At 34.0% G+C, this 19,802-nt stretch overlaps 1 pseudogene across 1 annotated transcript; it reads left to right on the forward strand.

The window, feature by feature from the left end:
- Positions 1 to 7,501: 7,501 nt before the first annotated feature.
- On the forward strand, positions 7,502 to 9,483 carry LOC143602156 (F-box protein PP2-A12-like; annotated as a pseudogene). Its single transcript, XR_013147780.1, has 3 exons — positions 7,502 to 8,038; positions 8,342 to 8,460; positions 8,673 to 9,483. The product of XR_013147780.1 is annotated as an F-box protein PP2-A12-like (transcript).
- Positions 9,484 to 19,802: the final 10,319 nt, after the last annotated feature.

A 19,802-nucleotide genomic window follows, 5' to 3' on the forward strand; every position in this document is an offset into this window, starting at 1 on the left:
TAGTGACATAGTACAGGAGCATGCTGCTCGCCATACTGTTGTCAATAAGCTGTCGTATCTTTAGTCAGATCTTTTTCCCATACCTCGTCAGGTACAGTACAGAAGATCTTCCCGTATCGTACGGACTGGCTTATTTGGGCGGGAGTATTCCCCCTCCCGCCCTTGTGCGGGATTGTTCCCGGCTTTGCTCATTCCTTCAGGTGACACTGAATGATTGAGAGCTAAGTGCCTTGTGCGTGTAGCCTTGCTGCGCGGGTGGCCTTCCTGATGGCTTGTATCCGAGGCTGCGGGGACAGGCGGAGTCCTTCACCATTGGGAGGCATTTCCTGCGGGAACAGCTTGCGTACTGCGCGTAAGGACGTCACGTCTCTGAGCATGGTTGGTCCTGCGGATCCAGTTGGTTTCTGCGCAGACGTTCCTCTTTAAGGTGAGTCTTGCGGGTCCAACTGGGCTCTGCTGGGACCAAACTCTTGACAAAATTAGCATTTGGTCAATTTATAATCATTTTTTTCATAACCATTACATTCATCGTGATTTTCAAAATAAGTATTTCACGTGTCCATAGTTTTCATTTTCATCATCTTCATATTCTCCACAACTCAATATACCATTCATCTTCAATCTAAAAGTTAGCAGGACGAGTTTAGAATGGGATATCGGTAATTGCAATGTTATACATAATTGCAAAATTGAATTTTATAACCAACCCAATATCCTTTGAGTATCGATTATACATGTTACATAAATATATGTCCAATATGTATAATGGGAGCTTGAACAAAATGAGCAATTGATTATGTGCTAAGGTTTTGATATCAACTAGATTAAGAGGATTGGGGTCTTGATTTTGGATAGGTCATAAATGTACTATGATTGTGCGTGGATGTTGGAGTTTGGCTTATGCTCCATAACAAAGTGGCACATCCTGCTACATTTATAGCAATTTATCTTGGATTATCTAAACCAACTTTTGTTTTGTTGTGAATTCGTAGGAATTTTCATCCAGTTTCTTATAGAAATTGTTGGTTCTTATGGTTAATAGGACAGTTTGACATATGTTGAACCACATGTTAACACGTGCACAACGATACAAGTGGGAACTCGCGATACGCGACGGATATCATAATTTGCCTATAAAATGGGGGAGCCGGGTATTTCCAACTTCATTCCCAAAACATCATCATACACACACACTTTACATCGGGAAACATGCCCGAGTATCGAAGTCCCGAAGTTCCAACGATTTAATCCCATTAAGTGACGTAGAGAAGAAGTGGTGCTCAATCAACCTTTGGCGTTAAACTCCAAGTACTCGTGTTAAGGTAGGGGTTCCTATTACGTTATTTTATTATATGTCTTACACCCTAGTCGGGGGGTATGGCCTAAACCTTGATCAAATTTTAGGATAACATAGCTTTGCATATACAAAGGTTATAGTCATAGTAATGTTTCTTTATGATAAGAAGCATAAATTTTTACATATAAGGGATGTAGTTAAATTCACATTTATTCTTGAAGAAGAAACATACAATAGACGTTTCTTCATGAAGAAGTACACTGCACATAATTGGTATTAAACAGAAAGACTAAGGGCTATATTTTATCCAAATGAATGATTTATCAAGGTTTAAAGCTATTTAAAACAGACTAAAGGTCTAAAGCTAGATCATTGATCTAATTATTTATAATTGTTATTCTCGTACTATAGGTCTAAAGTAACGCACAAGCATAAATCAGTATTTCACCGATCAACAGAAACAAAGGTGAATATGTTTAATCTCTTTATAAGCGTGAAGACACTCGAACTTCATAAACGAGTCTTTTATACAAAACGTTTGCATGGGATTACAGATCCTTAAAACTTTATTATCTACTGACATTCAGGCTATTTATACATGTGTCTGGATACATACGTATGTTGGCGGAGGGTAGGCTGTAATAACCTTTGATAATATTCCCACAACACCCCAAAACCAAAACCTTAAAAGTGTACGACGACAACCAACATAAGGAAATAAATATTTTAATTTTTCTTTCTGTCGCGCTACGCGAAGGTTAATCGTAAATCTCACTGAGATACGCGAAGGCGTATAATTAACCAGAAACTTTAGCGATTTTCGCGCCACACGACGGGCTATTATTTAACCCATCACGCTACGCGAAGTGTAGGTTAAGAAACCCTGACATATTGCATGTCACATGTCACATCACGTGGCATAACTAGGGTTGTCTCGCTACGCGACGCCTTTCTTTTAAGGTCGTCGTGGTACGCGACCAACTCTAGAATCAGCTATAAAAGGGAGCGATCCGGGCCTTGTTTGTCATTCATTATCACTCTATCTCTCTCACTTTCTTTTAGAGTGTGGGTATAATACCACTAATCGCTGCAATGCTACCCTATCCGATCGATCTAGACTTTGATAAACGAATCCAAATCAATTGTTGAATCTTTTCAGTTTATATTAATACATATTACATGTATGTATTAATACATACTATATTGTATTAAATTAGATGCTTAACACCACGAAGCTCGTAAATTATAAATTTGCAAGGTGATACATCCGAGTTTTTGTACATCTCCTATCATCGTGAGACACCCAGTTTTCCAACACTGCCATTGAGAATTTTAAACATGTATAACTCATGAAAGGGTATAATAGTCCAAATGTTTTCAAACGATTTTCATTATTACATTATAGTGATTGTGTCTTGTAGACCTACCTGATGGTTAGTTTTGGTATGTGGGGTTTTTTTTATACAATACGTGCTTATATTGTTACTTATTGGACAAAGAGTTAGCCAATAAGATTGAGTGACAAATACCTTTCAGTAATTTTTAAATAGACAAATGTAAAACAACATGCTGTTGTACTTTAAAAATGTGTCATTTTCAAATGGATGTACTCACAAATGTTTTCCGCTGATCAAATATTTTTAAACATGTTTCAGGTAACTTAAGTCGATTTTCCAAGTGAACGATGATATGGAAAAATGTGATTTGATGATGATTTAGATGAGAGAAAATTGTATAATGAATCGAATGGAAGCAAAGAACACCCTCCACCCTAAGCGAAGGCGTTTATTCAGTTAATTAGATAGAATTATTTCAAAATCTTTTTGATTTTGAGTTTCTATTAAACAACTAAATTTTCGCATACACATTATCTCCTCTTTTACACCTTGACCACTTTATCACCTTATCAAATCATCAAAATAGGAATGTCAAAAACGTAAGAAAATGTATTAAACCAATGCAGCCACAAGAAATTTCGTGAGAGAAAAGTGTTCTACGCAAGAACACGATCTTAGAAAAGTGTTCCACGCAAGAACACGATCTCTCCTCCTCCTCCTCCTGTTGTTGTTGGCAACCAACTTATTATTTACAACCACCTTAGGTAGAGACTGAACCCCCAACCTCTACTTTTAAAAGTTTGCCATCTTTATAACCACATCAAATGATGTGCGGTGCAAGAACACAATCTAAAACTCTAAAAATTATTTTATTTAAAAGAAAATAATCAATAAATATATAGTTTTACCAATTAATTAAAAACCCACCGATGCAATTTAAGAGAAACAAATACACCCTTTGAATAGACATTAAATAAAATCATACAATAGTTACACAATCTTTTAAATTTAGGTTTTGGTAAAATGACACGATAGATTGTAAAATATAGTAACATAATGACGAGCAAAATATAACACAATGTCAAAGAAGAAAAAACATTATGTTGATGAAAAAAATACAATGATGAAAAATAAACAAAATAACATAATGATAAATTATTTATATTTATATTTATCACAAATATAAAGATATTATGTTCTGAACAAAATTGTAAAATCCATAAGCTCGAAATTGAAAAGCAAAAACCTAAAATATAATAAAGTAGAATTTGATGAGACTTTTCCAATGCCACTAGTTCAAATTCAATCAGAATTTGTTTAATACTCTGACTTTATATATTTACATATGTACGTATTTAAAGTTTTGAAACCAACCCGTTTTTTTTTTTTTTTTTTTTTTTTGAACATACAAGCTTTCCTCCTACTATTTACATTATACCGCCAATGCCAGGAATCGAACCCTAGACCTCTCATCAAAAGGCCAAAGCCTTTACCATCCCACCAAAGTGGTGATGGCAAACCAACCCGTTTTTAAATATAAATAATAAAATATACATAATATCAGCTTTCTTTTATATGTAAGAATAAGAAAGTAATAAAAAATTATATTTAAAACATATAAATTTATAAAGGATAATAAATGCTAGAACAGTGGGACATGTGGAAAAAATAAGATCAGATGATGACATGGTGCCACACGTTTAAAACCAAGCAGAATGATGGTATTGTGTTGTGTTGTTGGCGTGGTGCTGAGTCATACACGTTTTCGCTTTTTAGGACTCTTGTTTTGTTTTTCACATATTGTTTTTAAAAAAGTTAAATACATTTTTTATATACGACTTGTCATACAAAAAGACAACAAGCATAATCATATATCAACCTATAAGTTTATCTTTAATGATTTGTTCTAGACATGAGCCAAAGTGCCGAACACAACCTTAAAAGAATTCGTAAGTAAATTAATCGAGTCGAATTTAATATTAACCAAATTTGAGTTCGGTTTGGTCAGTGTAATCCTCTAATTAAATATTTAAAATTTCATTTTCTTTGAAGTGTGAAAAATTATCTCATAAACACAGAAAGAAGCATTCTCCAAAAACAATTCATTCGGTAAACGAGAACGTCGACGTAACGTTATACTTTGGATTTTCAACGAAGTAATCATTTATTCAAATTTGACACATATTTTTTCTTTAATCTTGTCTAATCTTCAAGTTCAGTATGTGCGATGCCTACTTTGGCAATAAACCCAAGAGGCCAAGATCATTAGAATCGGTTGAGTCAGAAATAAGCTCAAGACCACTTCAATCGAATAATTTCGAAAACAACTCAACGTTAATAGAATAGGATGGATCAAAATCCATTGTGCTATTTGAATGGAAGAATACGACGAGTATAATTTTTAATTTGGTTGAGTATAAAATGAATTAATTTGTAGGGTCAAAATGTAGAAAAAGTTGTTTTGTGTAGATTTTAAATGGCACTTTCACATGATTTCCAGGGTTCAACACTTCAACTTCTAACATGTAGCAATCGGTTGAAGCAAAAATCAATCATTTGGCTAGATTGGTGCCATGTCAAGCTCATATAACTATGCGTAATTGTTCTTTGTATGGATAACACATCCCTATTTGTTTATTTTTCTGAAAAGAAATTACATGCAAATGATACACCTTTAATGTGTCTTGAAATAAGCAAACATTAACTGTTTGATGGGACTTAACTGATTCGTTAGTTATGGGAAACAAAGTCAACAACACCACTTTATTTATCCAGACACACTTCATTCGATTTTCATTTTTCTTTTGTAGTAGCGATTAAATTTTTTTATTTTACATCATATTCTACCCTCCATAACTCAAATCATGACCTTACCATCCAATTTACAATTTTCATTTTTGCAATTCCAGTTTTTATCCTTTTCACATAGAAAACTAAATCTTTAATATAATTTTAATAACTTTTAATTACAAAATATTTTACATTTCAATCTTGAATGATATGACTTTAAAACTCATCACTTGATTATAATACATAATTTAATTATGTAAGTGATTATATAAAAATATATGTAAATATAAACCATTGGAGAGAAAAATGATGTTATTTTGGACGAACCGACTTTGTATGTACTAAATGACTTGGCATATATTTAGACATTTTTGAGCATCACATCACCACTGGCTTGTTTATAAGAAATGTGTAGCATATGAAACCGTAAGAAAAGAAAGGTGTGTTAATTGGGAAGGAGAAAGGTGTTCGTCTATAGGACATGCTTCAGATAGCGACAACGTGAAAGAGAGCGCGTTTGTAACCTCTATTAATAATAAATGTAATGATATTAGTAGCTAAGACCATGTGTAGTGGTGGCTTTGCCACTGCGTTATGGGTGAAAACGCAGGGGGTACACCCCCCCCCCCCCGCGTTATGTTGATTTCAATTTTTCAAGCGTTTTATATACGACGCTATATGGAGGCTTTATAACTCTGGAAACACCGCCCCCCTCCAAGTTATGGAGGCTTTATAACTCTGGAAACATCACCCCCCTCCAAGTTATGACTACACTTGTTTTTTGTACAAAACCATAACTCTGACTGGGCGTCACGTGGCGCATAACCCCTGAATGTGAAGCTTTACGACTACACATGGTCTTACGTCTAAATTTTAGTACGTCTCACGTGTCATGTTTTTATCAATCAAATTCAACATCACAACTTGTAAGACAACAAAAAGCCAGCTGTAGTAGGTCCATGCTGTTTTTTTTAAGTTTTATTTAACAATAATATACGGAGTATACATTTTCTAGAGAGAGATATTTGGTCAAAGTTTAGTAGTACTATTTTTTAGAGTTTATAAAGTGAAATTTACAATCGATGTGGTACTCACAATTCCCTTGATTTAATATTTTAATGCACACTGAATTCATCCTATTTTTTATTGATCTTTTATTTTCTAAAACTGTTTGCTACCACCCATCGCATGCATTATGTTACTTATGTAAGTTTTGTATGCTCTCTTTGACCCACTTAATTAATTAGGACATATAAAAACAATTCTTTTATGAACTCACACGAAATCAATTCCAAATCAATATTTAATAATTAGATCAATTATTTATGTATTATCCAACTATTTTTTAAACACACTTATCTTTGTTCCATTAAGTTATACATACTTATTTGATAAAATGGTCAACCACACGCCTAGATTAGTCAAAAAAAGCAGAGGACTGGGATTGAATTAAGAGAATGATGTACGTTTAAACTTTAAATTTATCAATTTTCCTTTATAGTTGTTTCGTATGATTGCTTCTTTATTGGTTTATATTTTCTTTTTTTTTTGTATTGTCGTGTTTTTGACTTCTTGTGAGTTCTCTCTTTTTGATTTAGTAATATCGGCCATTAAAAAAAACTTCATAAATTTAAAATGTATTCTCAACATGTCAAAAACAAACTAAAAATCTCTTAATTAAATTTTACTATGTTAAATTCCATATTGTCCAGAATGCATGTAATTTTGAAAAATATTCTTACCTATTTTACCCAAAAATTTACATAATCATATTTTAAGCAATAAGTATATAACAATATGTTATTATAAAAACTTTTTACAACTATATCTATCTTATACAACCGCAAGTAAATTTTCTCATGCTTAGTTACTTTAATAATACACCAAAATTATGTGGTGATTGTGTGAAACACGATACCAAATATTCAAACCCTGTATGATGAAACATTTAATCTTTTTCAATAAAGTAAAAAGATAAACGTCTTTTCTCATGTATGAACCGAATCTCTAAAACTCAGTCTCGGTCGTAAGTTAAAGCCGAAACTTTTTAAAACTTTTACCAGTTTTATTTCAAACTTTTAAAAGTTTTTATACCTAAATAGAACCTTTATTTTATAGAATCAAACAACTTAAACATGGCAATCTCCTAAATATTTTATTATATTCTTTTTACATCCACACCTATATATTCCACCTTGTTGAATATCTTCTTTCCCTCTTCCATTCTATTCATCACCTCCCAATATTCTCCATATCAATTCAGAAATCAAAACTAAAAATTTTAACGAATTATTGATTAACATGGGATCCGGGTTTTCTTCAATTATTGGTATTAGCACCCCACCATCCTCTCCGGCAAAAACCGGGCTCGGTGATCTGCCGGAGAGCGTGGTGGGGTCGGTTCTTGAACATTTGAACCCGCAACAGATATGCCGAGTCGCAGCGCTTAACCGGGCTGCTTCGTCGGCTGTGTGGGAATCGAAATTGCCTGAGAATTATGAGTTGATTGTATCAAGGGTGTTTAATGATAATGATGAATTTTGGTTAGATATGTGTAAAAGGGATGCTTATGCAAAGATTATCTCGGCCTAATTCTATTGATGGTGACACAAAGGTAAGGATTTGGATTTGTCTGTTAGTTATAATAATAATTTGTGACATTTTAAGATTTAAAAAAAAAAAATATTTAATACAATTATGTTATTTGGATATTTGGGATCTGTAAATGATCTGTAATACCAATGACTTTCAATATGGGTTTGGTACCAAATGTAGGTATAATTGCTTAATTTTGGGTATTTTTTTATTATAATTATTAGTTTTTGAAAATTTAAAGAAACATAGACAAAATAAAGAGATGAAATCTTAGCAATGACTATGGAGTTTATTGACAGAAATTTTATTTTATTTTTTGTAGAAAGTTTGGTTGCATAAAGGCACAGGGAAACCTTGTGTGTTGATATCTTTTAGCGGTTTATCGATAACGGGCATTGATGATAGGCGATACTGGAGTCGGATTCCAACCGAAGAATCACGGTAAAAATCCCATCTTTTCTACTCAATTTATGGTGGTTTCGATTAGGGGAGTTGTCGATTCGTTGTTCTGTTATTCAATTCACACCCAAATGGCCAAATTGGTTATTCGGTTATGGTTACAACCCTAATTTAATTAGTTGAATAACCAATTATGTGGTTTGTTCAGATTCAGTTTATTCGGTTTATTCACTTTTTTTGTTTTTTGGATTTAGGTTTGGTTCAGTGGCTTATTTGCAACAAATTTGGTGGTTTGAAGTAGACGGAGAGGTGGAGTTCCCGTTTCCAGCGGGAACATACACCCTCTCGTTCCGCCTACAACTTGGGCGGTCGGGCAAGCGGTTTGGACGACGGGTTTGCAACAGCGAACAGATTCACGGATGGGATAAAAAGCCAGTGAGATTCCAGTTGTCAACTTCGGATGGTCAAGAAGCTATATCTGAATGCTACTTGACCACACCGGGGATGTGGAATCTTTATAATGTCGGTAGTTTTGTGGTTGAAGATTCTAAGTACCAATTAAGGTTAAGTTCTCGATGATGCAAATTGATTGTACGCATACCAAAGGTGGATTGTGTGTGGATTCTGTGCTCATTCGTCCCAAGTGAAGATTTTTTATGTATTGTTGGGATTGGGAGGTTATGGGCAGCTTTTTATTTGCTAATAACCTTTGTGTATGTTAGACAATATCCATTGGTGGTTTGTGAGTTTTACAGACGGGCGGACGTGAAAGAGAGAGGGAATGACAGTTTCTGTGTGGACAAGCTGTCCGTATGAAAGAAGCGAGAATTTTAATAGAGAGAAAGGGATGGTCCATGTGATTGTCTGTATGGGAGATGCTCTTATCAAGTTGAAAGATTAAGAGTATGAATTGTAACTTTATAAATATATGGGATAATACAAATATGTTTAGCTTAAAAGATTTTAAACGAATTTGGTTACATAAACTTTTACATAATCTCTAACTAGTGAGAGACCATTGGAGTTCATGTCTTGCTAATTGCGTCATATTAGATTCCTTACATACATTTTACGCTCAATTCAACGCCGAATATCGTAGGCTATCGTTTTAAGTTAACCCCCTGATATGAGCTTATTGAGCTCTCTCTAAACTTAATTTCATGCAAGTTGATTTTGTCGATAATCGTTAAATCAATATTAATCATAAATCACTATTATATCATTATGTACAAGTTAAATCTTAATAATCACTTAATCCAAATACACTCAAGTGATACCAAGATTAAAACATAAAGTGTTGTTCAGATGGCTCGTGACTTGGAGCACAACCTTCAACGAACAACACTCGTAGCACAAATCCAACAAAACCAAGCTAACATGACCTTCGCATCCGCACATCCTTTAGATCTAAACGGCTTGCATGAATGCATCTACTCTGAATTGGACTTGAACCCAGTTTTTTAGTTCTCTTTTTTCTCCTCTGTATTTCAAGTCAAGCGCAATTTTGAGGTGCCTCTGGCTTGGCTCGGTTCGAAGCTCATGGACAACCATAATTGCAATAATCATAAAAACAAGTCTTTGAATCTAAATCATGGAATCTAGCTGGGATTCATAACAATTGTATATAAACAAAAAGTATGTAACACGTGATTAAAACTGTAAGGAAAAAATTAGACGTGTTTTATCTCACCGAACCAACGTGTCTCCGGGCGAGTGTTCTTGGACGTCAGCCTTAGGTGAGGGTTGTCCCGGATCGAAAGACGAGTGTATCTTGATGTGATGAACTTGGGTCTCCCTGAAAGAGAGAACACCTCTTCGTCTCTTACCATACCATTAGGCCATGTATCAGTTCCATTAGTTTATAACACAGTATGCATTGTAGGCCCGCAAGATAAAGCCCATTTTGAGAATGGTACTGTCCAGAAAGAAATAATAAGAGTGTGAGATTTAGTTTTCAACTTACAACATTAAAATTTCACTCGGATACAATAGTTACTTAAAAAGTTTAGTACTTCGCATACAACATGGCTTTTATCAACCATAGTCGATGTGTTTTATACACAAGATTGACGTGGTTGTGCAAGATGGACTTAAAGCATATCGAGGATGTAAAAGAAACTTTTAAGCAAAATATTGTTTAACAACAAATTTACATGCATTTCAAGCTTAAGGAGTTGTTTTGGAAGTTGTGTGAGGATTGTTATGTTGTATTTGATTATGTAGTCGGTATAATATTTTTGAGTTTGTGAACCTGATTAGTGTTTTGAGGGTATGCGTTTTTGTTTGGTTGTACCGTTTAGCGCATTTGGTTGGTTTTGGTCTTGAGTTGATAAACGGGAAGCTTTGAATTTAATTATTTCTGTTAGTAACGGTGTCAAATTTCCAAGAAGAACGAAACTTACCCCAATATAAGTGGAAGCGTGCATTTGTAGGAACGACTACTGAAAAGGGGTGGAACACATATATATAATGTTCTAGACTGGTAAGGGAAAAGACAAAGGTAGAAGAAGAAATATACAAGACATCAACGTGAACGTAGTGTAAGAATAATATATAATAATATATGGCCATTATAATCATTTATATTATAATAGATCAAAAAAATTTAATTATACCTTATTATATATTAGTTTGGTAATTGTTGATGTGCCATATTACCTATAATTAACTAATAAAGGGTTTCCCATTGGGTGTATATAAAAAGAGATAAATGTTAACATCATAACGTAACACACACATAACAATTTTGTGTGCCTCCTCTCTCATAAAACCGGGTTTCTCTCAAGAACCCTAACACCATCCTTAACTATACATCCTAAAGGGGAACTCGACCAAGTTGACAACCATGTCGTCTACATCCTTCTCTGTTGCGGTTGCTACTCTCCATGCTGTAACAGGTTCATAGGTTTAATATTTATCATGTTTTCTATTGCTTACATGAAAAACTGATCAACACAAAGATCCCACCTACCAAGGAAGAAATTGCTTACTAATTAGAACAACAAAACAACGTCGCCAACGAGTTAACACCAAACAACGGCAACAACAAATACATAATTAATTTTTGAAATGAATAATCTATATTCTATAATTCAATCCAATGTTTATAATTGTATGCAATTTTGGAGAATTATTGATAACAAAGACTTTGGGCTTGTCAACTTGGACACTTGAAGACTTTGATGGGCTGCCGAGTTGAAAATCAGATGTGCAAAAGGAACAGAGTTGTGCATTATTTGGCCAGATGGTTTAACACACTCGTTTTTCTTTCTCTCGAGTTAGGAAAGTTGTTACAATATCAAAGGTTAAGTTCTATTGTTCATGTTAGATTGAGTGTTCATTGATTCACTTCATCTTGTGTTTTCCATAAGTTTGTGTTTGTATTCTTGAGTTATTCCGCTGTGGTGTAATTTGAAGACTGCTTGATTCAATAAATTGAGTGTTATTTTGAACTCTGATTATTATTTTGACATTTGTCTTACTATATTGCAATTATTATTTATGTCCAAATTTAGGAAAACAAATAGAAAACTTTATCATCGCTAAAGATTTCACATTTGTTATGTTTACTTTACATTTGTTATTCATATAATCTACGCTTAATTTATATATTTTATAATATTTATTATAAATTGAAAAGTTATATTTTTAAGCTAAAACCGGTTTCAAACCTAACCAAACCGGGTTGACCTTTTAACTCCAAAAACAAGTTTTTAACTTAAACGGGGTTGTGCAACTCTATTTATTCATACCAATTGGCCGCCAAGTCTACGTAAAAAGAAAAGCCGCCCAATTAGAATGCAAATTCAAACGCAAATATTGCAATTGGTAGTTGGCTACTTGGCGAGTGGACCACAAATTGGTTTGTAAACATAATAAGAACGACAAACTCATTGCCGTTGTATATATGTTTCCTAAAGTTAACTAATATTACATTTAATTAGTATATGAGCAACTGGCGTTCTGATTCAATGAAACGGGATGATAGTTTAAGGTTTGAGATCTCTATGGTCTTAAATTTAAAACAAGTCTCAAGCGGGTTTTCTAATAACGACAAAATCAGTATGAACATTTGACATCTTGTATCAAGAGGGTCACTTGAGATAAAAAAAAATAAAGGTTTATAAGATTTAGAGAATTTAATTCATAAAAATAAAAATAAAAACTCATTGACGAAACAAAATATACTTGATGAATAAAAAACATAAATTCCTTTTTCTTTTTGAGTAAATGCATTAAACGATAGAGCGATAACTTTAATTATAGAATAATTTAGCAATGACAAAACCTTTAAAAGACAAAACAGGTTAGGAGGTGTTGTGTTTAAGCTTTTCAAATGACAGAAATTTGATGTAAAAAAAAGTGAAGATCGGGTTGCTTCAAGTTTTTAATCATTTGAGTTCACAAAATAATGGTTTGATTTATAGTATGCAACTTGTTTCACACGTTTGAACTTTATACAATGGAAAAAAGAAATTGATATCTATGTCCATAAACCAACATGAAGTTGTCTTGGTGTGCAATGTGACCACCCGAACATGATTTTTGACTTTTGATAGGTTCAACAACTTTATCCTAGGATGTATCTTTTAAACTTCTTTTGTTGAAAAAGCCTCATAAAGTTCTAAAAATCATGTCTTATTACTAGCTTATCTATGGTATATATAAACGAAACTATAAAAATCTGTGTCGCGATTTGGTCGCTTCCCATTTTTTTTGAGTCACCAGATTTGTTTTATTTTTGAAATTGAGGCTTCTTATGCATTTGACTCGAATTCATGGGTATGAGTTTTATCAAACCCAGATATTTTTTAAACAGGTTATAACATCTCATTAAATTAAAAACTAATCTCACCAAATAATTGATATAAAAATCCTATAAAGTAGGATATACTAAAAATTAATATATGATTTATTTAAAAAAAGATATATAAATATATATATACAGGATCAGGATCATAAGAGAACCTTTTTGAAATTGAGAACTATGAGAACCATTTTGGACCACAAAAAACTCAAAAATAAAAAAAAAATCATAAAATTAAAAAAAACACACAATTAAAAAAAGTAAAAAAATCAAAATTTTTATTTTATCATCCCGATTTCATAAAAAAAATAAAAAAAAATCAAAAAAAATCGGTTTAGCTAAATTATATACACATATGTATAATATATACATATATGTACATTTACATGTTTTTTTTGTACACATGTGTATAATTTAAGATAAATGATACTGTACATATGTGTATATTACGTAACTAAAGATTATATGAAATTATACATATGTGTATATTACGACGTTTTTTTATTTTTTTTATTATTTTTATTATTTTTTTAATGAAACCGGAATGAAATATAAGAATTTTGATTTTTTTACTTTTTTAAAATTTTTATTATTTTTTGTTTTATGATTTTTTTTAAATATTGTTTTTAAAAGGTGTTTTTAGTGGTCAAAAATGGTTCTCAAAGTTCTCAATTTGCAAAGGGTTCTCTTAGGATCCATATTATTTATAATTAAAAAACCAATTTTATAGTAAAAAAAATAAACGGGTCTTGGGTATCATCAAACCCATAAGATTTTGAATCGGGTTATAATATCTCATTTATTTATAAAACAATTTATTATCAAACCATAATTATATTATTAACTTTTATACAATAAAAAAATAAAAAATCAAAAAATAAATAAATATTAGAAATAAATATATAATAACCCCCGTAATACGGGGGATCAAAACTATTTTATAAATATAGCAAACAAATCATTTGATTCATATAATGAAATGTAAAAGAGAGGGAAAAAAAGCTTTTAAAGATAAAAATGAAAGCAAACTTAAAAAAAGTGCACATTTTGGGATGACAATTAGCTGAGTATTGGTAATTAATGGTATGTTAACCGGGAGACACATTTCTTACTATTATATTTTTTATATATTTTTTTTTTACTCAAAACAGTTATAAAAAATAAAAGTTTATTAGATTATATATCTATTACTAGGACAAAGAAAAATACAAACGAAAAGAAAATGCTTACAAACATGATTAGGAGTTGTATCTTTCATATAAGGGTACTGTTAATAAGGCATCTACCTTCAAAATTCAGACATCCTTCATACGATTTATATAGCTTATACGAGTTGTATAGACGTTCGTACACTGACAACCACCAGCTTTTGGAAAAGGCGTTTGACCAGAGTCATTGTTGGAAGTAATTTTCAACTTAATAGGCCCGCCACGTGTAGGTGACCGGGTTGAACCTATTGGGCTTATGAAATTCATTAATGTTGTAATGGGTTTATGGGGTTGCAATTAGGGTTTATTATATTTGGCAATGTCTTGACTAGCAAGTTAGGTTAGTCTATATAAACCGAGTTATGGTTAGGCATTATATGGTGTGGACATGATGTAACCGAGTTAGGGTTCATCAAGAGTCAAACCAAGTTAGGGTTTGAGAGAGTTGTAATCAATTTTTAGAGTTATATTTTCTGATTAATATAAACGAGAGTTAATCGTTTAATTCGTGTTTGATTATCAATACAGGGACTTGAATTGGTATCAGAGCCAAGTTCAGGAAATCGATAATCAAGTAACGGAGATTGGCGTGAGTGGTGGCTTGAGGAGAAGCCATCATCGGCACGTATCGGGACCGAGTTGGGTTTCCTGCAAATCGATAAGGAGGGTCCGATCAGGCCGTGTTCTATCCAGTTCTACGGTGTGGATTGGGAGAACAAGGAGGTTCATCGATCTGGTGTTTATTGATCAACCGATCAAAGTGGTGATCGAGATCGGAATTTCGGGGTTGTTTGGAAATCCACAAGAGATCAAACACAAGCGATCAAGAAGAACCGACAACGAGTTTACTAATAAGCAGCGGGCCAGTTGGACCAGTTATCGTAGTGACAACTTGCTCCGGTTTCGTACTTGGAAATCATAATGCGAAGGGTTGTCGTAGTAGATCGGAACGAAGAACAAGGTATTTGTTTCCGTTTACATATTTTGTGGAGTTTTGCAAAAGATGTCAAGTTGACAAAAGTCAACAAAGGTTTTTCTTTATGTAAGGCCCCGTTCCCGGTGCCTCACTTTAACGTCGAATTTACTCATAAACGCAGTTCTTACAAATCAGAGTTTATTAAAACTTTTCGTGGAATATAAAACATCATCCATTCTTTACAAAACATTAAATCTTTTCTTTGATACCAAACCCAAAACATTATATTTAAAACATCTTTTCTTCTGTCTTCGGATGCCAGCCGTTCAATCAATGCCATGTGCCGTCCTCATGCTAACTCTATAATCAGCTCACCTGCGTGCATACTAAAAGTCAGCTACGCTGAGTGAGTTCTAGTTAATCAAGAAACTTACCATATAACCACTTCATACAATGTGTACGTATCCGAAGACACATAATCCACTATCTAACCTGTCCACCTTACCACTTAACCACTTAACTACCCCTAACCACTTAGCCACTTGTTTACGGAAGCACATAGAGGCTTGCCCTCTCACGTGCTCACGTTATGCCACTTAATAACAGGGGCACATATAGGCTTTCCCTATCACGCACTCACGTTATGCCACTTATAACGGAGGCACGTATAGGCTTTCCCTATCACGCACTCACGTTATGCCACTTAATAACGAAGGCACGTATTGGCTTTCCCTATCACGCACTCACGTTATGCCACTTAATAACAGGGGCACGTATAGGCTTTCCCTATCACGCACTCACGTTATGCCACTAACACCCTTACTAGACTCTTGCCACTTCTAACACACTCTACCTCTACTTGCCTATATCACACTTCATATCAGCTCATTATTTACATAATAAGCAAGTCACATCATAGCATTCATACACACTAACAACCACTTGGAAATCACTATCCTTGGCGATACGTGCAATATCCGAAGATCGTTCACGTACCGACAAGCATTATAAATTAGCTACCTCGTGTAATGTCTATAGCATACACTTACCACTTAAGGTAAGTGTATTCACACTTCACATCGAGTATGCACACAGCCTCGAAAACATAACAAGGAAATGGGGCTAGAAACTCACTTGATCTCAGCTATTTCTTCTGCTAACGGTTACTCCTTCTCGAGCTGTGCTCATCTAACTGTTTAATAATTGAATATCAAATACTACTCTAGCCATTCTCATTGCTACTTAATTAATCTTACGCATCTAAGCCGGTTTTACTTCATTGAATCATTACCCGGTTAGTTAATCGTTACTCGTTAATCCTTTAGAGGTATCTCTCATTAATTATCAAAGTCCAAGGGCTAATATGTAACTATCTCATTCTTTTCTAAGTCCAGGGACCATTTCTGCCATACATGTAACTTCGTTCGTTATCCATTTATCTGATTCGTTATTCGATTATCTGATTCGTTATTAATTTCCTTAACAAATTCTATAACGAATCACCACTTATGGACCATCTTAACGAATCGGTCCTCTTCACGAACCGGCCCTTCTGTAGCGAATTGAAGCTTAACGAACTAGTTAACGCATTAGGTTTAATCCGTTATTAATTCCTTAACGAACCAGAGCTAGTTCGTCATTCCCCCATTAACGAATCAGCTTAACGAATTAAGGCTAGTTCGTCAACCCTCCGTTAACAAATTACCTTTAATTTGTTAGTTCCCATAGCGAATTAGGGTTAGGTTTTGTCAGAGAAGGCAGAAACATTCTATGACATCCCTAATACCCGCGCTGTCTTTCCGGCGCCGTCTTTCCGGTGCCGCCGTGCCAGAAAACCGTGCGGTGGCCGGAAAAACGTATTCCAGCACCGTTTTCACCGTTTTTCATCCCGTTCGATCCCGATCTGAGTTAGGGCGACCCTAAGCTCATCTTAGGTTCGGTTTATACCTGATTCCACCCGGATCTTGTGACTTTAACGGTTTAACGGTGTCGGCTCGTCGTTTCGCATCTAGATCTAACGGTTTGGACCTCTACAAAAACATACTATCATTACCTCGGGTCGGAAATCGGTTCTCCTTCTTCTTCTTCTTGGTTTCGGCTTAGAGAGAGAGAGAGTAGGATGAGAGAGAGCTAAGTGTGTGTTTTGGGTGGTGTATGGAGTATGAGAAAATAAATGAAAAATGGGTAATTAAGGTTTTTATAGTTATGGATCATGGGCTTAAGCCCATGGTCTCATTCTTCCTTCTTTCATGACCTAAGTCCATAACCCATATCCATTAACCAACACTAGCCCGACCCGTACTAGCTCCTACTCTATTTTTTATTATTTCTCCGTTTACCCGAGTAAACCTTCTCACCAAAATAAATAATATAAATAATATTATTTTAGAAATTTTGGGATGTTACACTTAATTTGCTTTCCTGCTAACAAGGAATTCAAGATTTAGGTACTTACTTGGAGACAGGGAATTCGAGAAAATTTTTAAATAAGCTGGTTTAATATTTTATTTTCCTTGATTCAACAAGCTAGAGGTCTTTTACATTGGTTTAACAAGTTGGTTAGATCGGGTATTTTTATAGAGTTGGACAAGTCAGTTCAATTCGGAGTTTGTTTTATACGGGTAAACGAGTTATGTTTTAACCAAGATTTTGATTTGAGCGATGTACTTGTGTTTTGATTTGGGAACAAAGATGATCAAGAAAGATTGATGTTTGCTCGATTAGATGACCGGAGTCGCAGCCAAAGGAGTGGTTATGCGTTTTCATACGACCGAGTGAATGGTCGGGGACATGGTCACAGAGGTAGTGGAGTTCGGGGGAGCCGGAGAACACATGTATGGATCAAGAAAAGTTTCTTGGAGATCAAGGCCAAGATGGTTGTGAAAACCGAGAAGGTCAAGTTAATGGGTCAAATCAAACAGGACAAAAGAGACATACTCGAAGTTGAAGGACCACCTATTTCGAGTCGGAAATTAGGGGGTGATAGTTGGAAGTAATTTCCAACTTAATAGGCCCGTCACGTGTAGGTGACCAACTTGAATCTATTGGGCCTATGAAATTCATTAATGTTGTAATGGGTTTATGGGGGTTGTAATTAGGGTTTATTGTATTTAGCAATGTCTTGACTAGCAAGTTAGTTTAGTCTATGTAAACTGAGTTATGGTTAGGCATTATATGGTATGGAGATGATGTAACCGAGTTAGGGTTCATCAAGAGTCAAACCAAGTTAGGCTTTGAGAGAGTTGTAATCAGTTTTTAGAGTTATATTTTCTGATTAATATAAATGATAGTTATTCGTTTAATTCGTGTTTGATTATCGATCAAGGACTTGTGTCTTAAACGATTTGTATGACTTATACGAGACAATGTTGGTATTTATACGAGTTGTATAGCCTATACTATATTGCTCATACACCCTATTTACGACTAGTATAGCCTATACGAGTTGTTTTGGACCTTTATACACCCTTCTCAGATCTACATACTGTAACATTCGCTAATTTTCGAACACGAAAACCCAACCCATTTTAATTTTTGTTTATTCAGATCCTTGTTATTCATAAAAATGGCTAAATTTTATTTTATTTATTTCTTTGCACGTCGCTCGTACTTTCATTAGTCATAAACGGATACAAACAAAGTGTCATATATGTAACATTTTCAATTATTATTATTATTATTATTATTATTATTATTATTATTATTATTATTACTATTATTATCATTATTTTCATTTATTACTTTGTATCAAATCATCTAGTTTCGTTAACGTTTGTTAAAGTTCATTATAGGTTATATAAAAAAAATAAATAAATTAATAAATGTTAAACTAGTTCTTATTCTAGTTCTGTAAAAGTTAAGGGGCCTTGTCGTAAATTCAATAAAGTACAAGGTGTAAATGAAAAATATTTATAAAAGAAAAATCCATCATCCACGTATTCCTGGTTACCCATTTTCCCGCGACGCGGTTCCGGCTATGATGAGCGTTAAACATCAAATTGACGATCAATCAATCAAATTAACTTCTCGTGTTGACTCGAAACTGTTGCCCGAGCACTTCAACGCCATTATTAAAATTTAATTTGGGTTGTAAACCTCCCATATAATCTTGCCGGAAATCACGGGGTTTCCAAAAGGGTGAAACGCATTGATAAACTGATTAATACTGACTTCTCCTTCGTTTACAACCCACCTCGCTCGCCACTCTCTTTCACTCAATCGAAATAGCTTCTCTGTGAGGATTTTAAGCCGTTGCCACTAAGTGTTTTCCGACCAAACTCCACCGGTATCAATTCAAACATGACTCTAGGATAATCCGTTGGATTCTTTGTTGACCGTGCGACTCACTTGTCTATTACTCCAACTTTATTATCAATGTGAATTTTTCATAACCCCTTTTTAACGCTTTACAATACTTTTGGGGTGTAGCATGTCACATAATTTATCTCGTAAA

This window comes from Bidens hawaiensis, unplaced genomic scaffold, assembly GCF_021521415.1.
Source record: "Bidens hawaiensis isolate Kalapana, Puna unplaced genomic scaffold, B.hawaiensis_p1.1 tig00058051_1, whole genome shotgun sequence".
Taxonomy (NCBI): Eukaryota; Viridiplantae; Streptophyta; class Magnoliopsida; order Asterales; family Asteraceae; genus Bidens; species Bidens hawaiensis.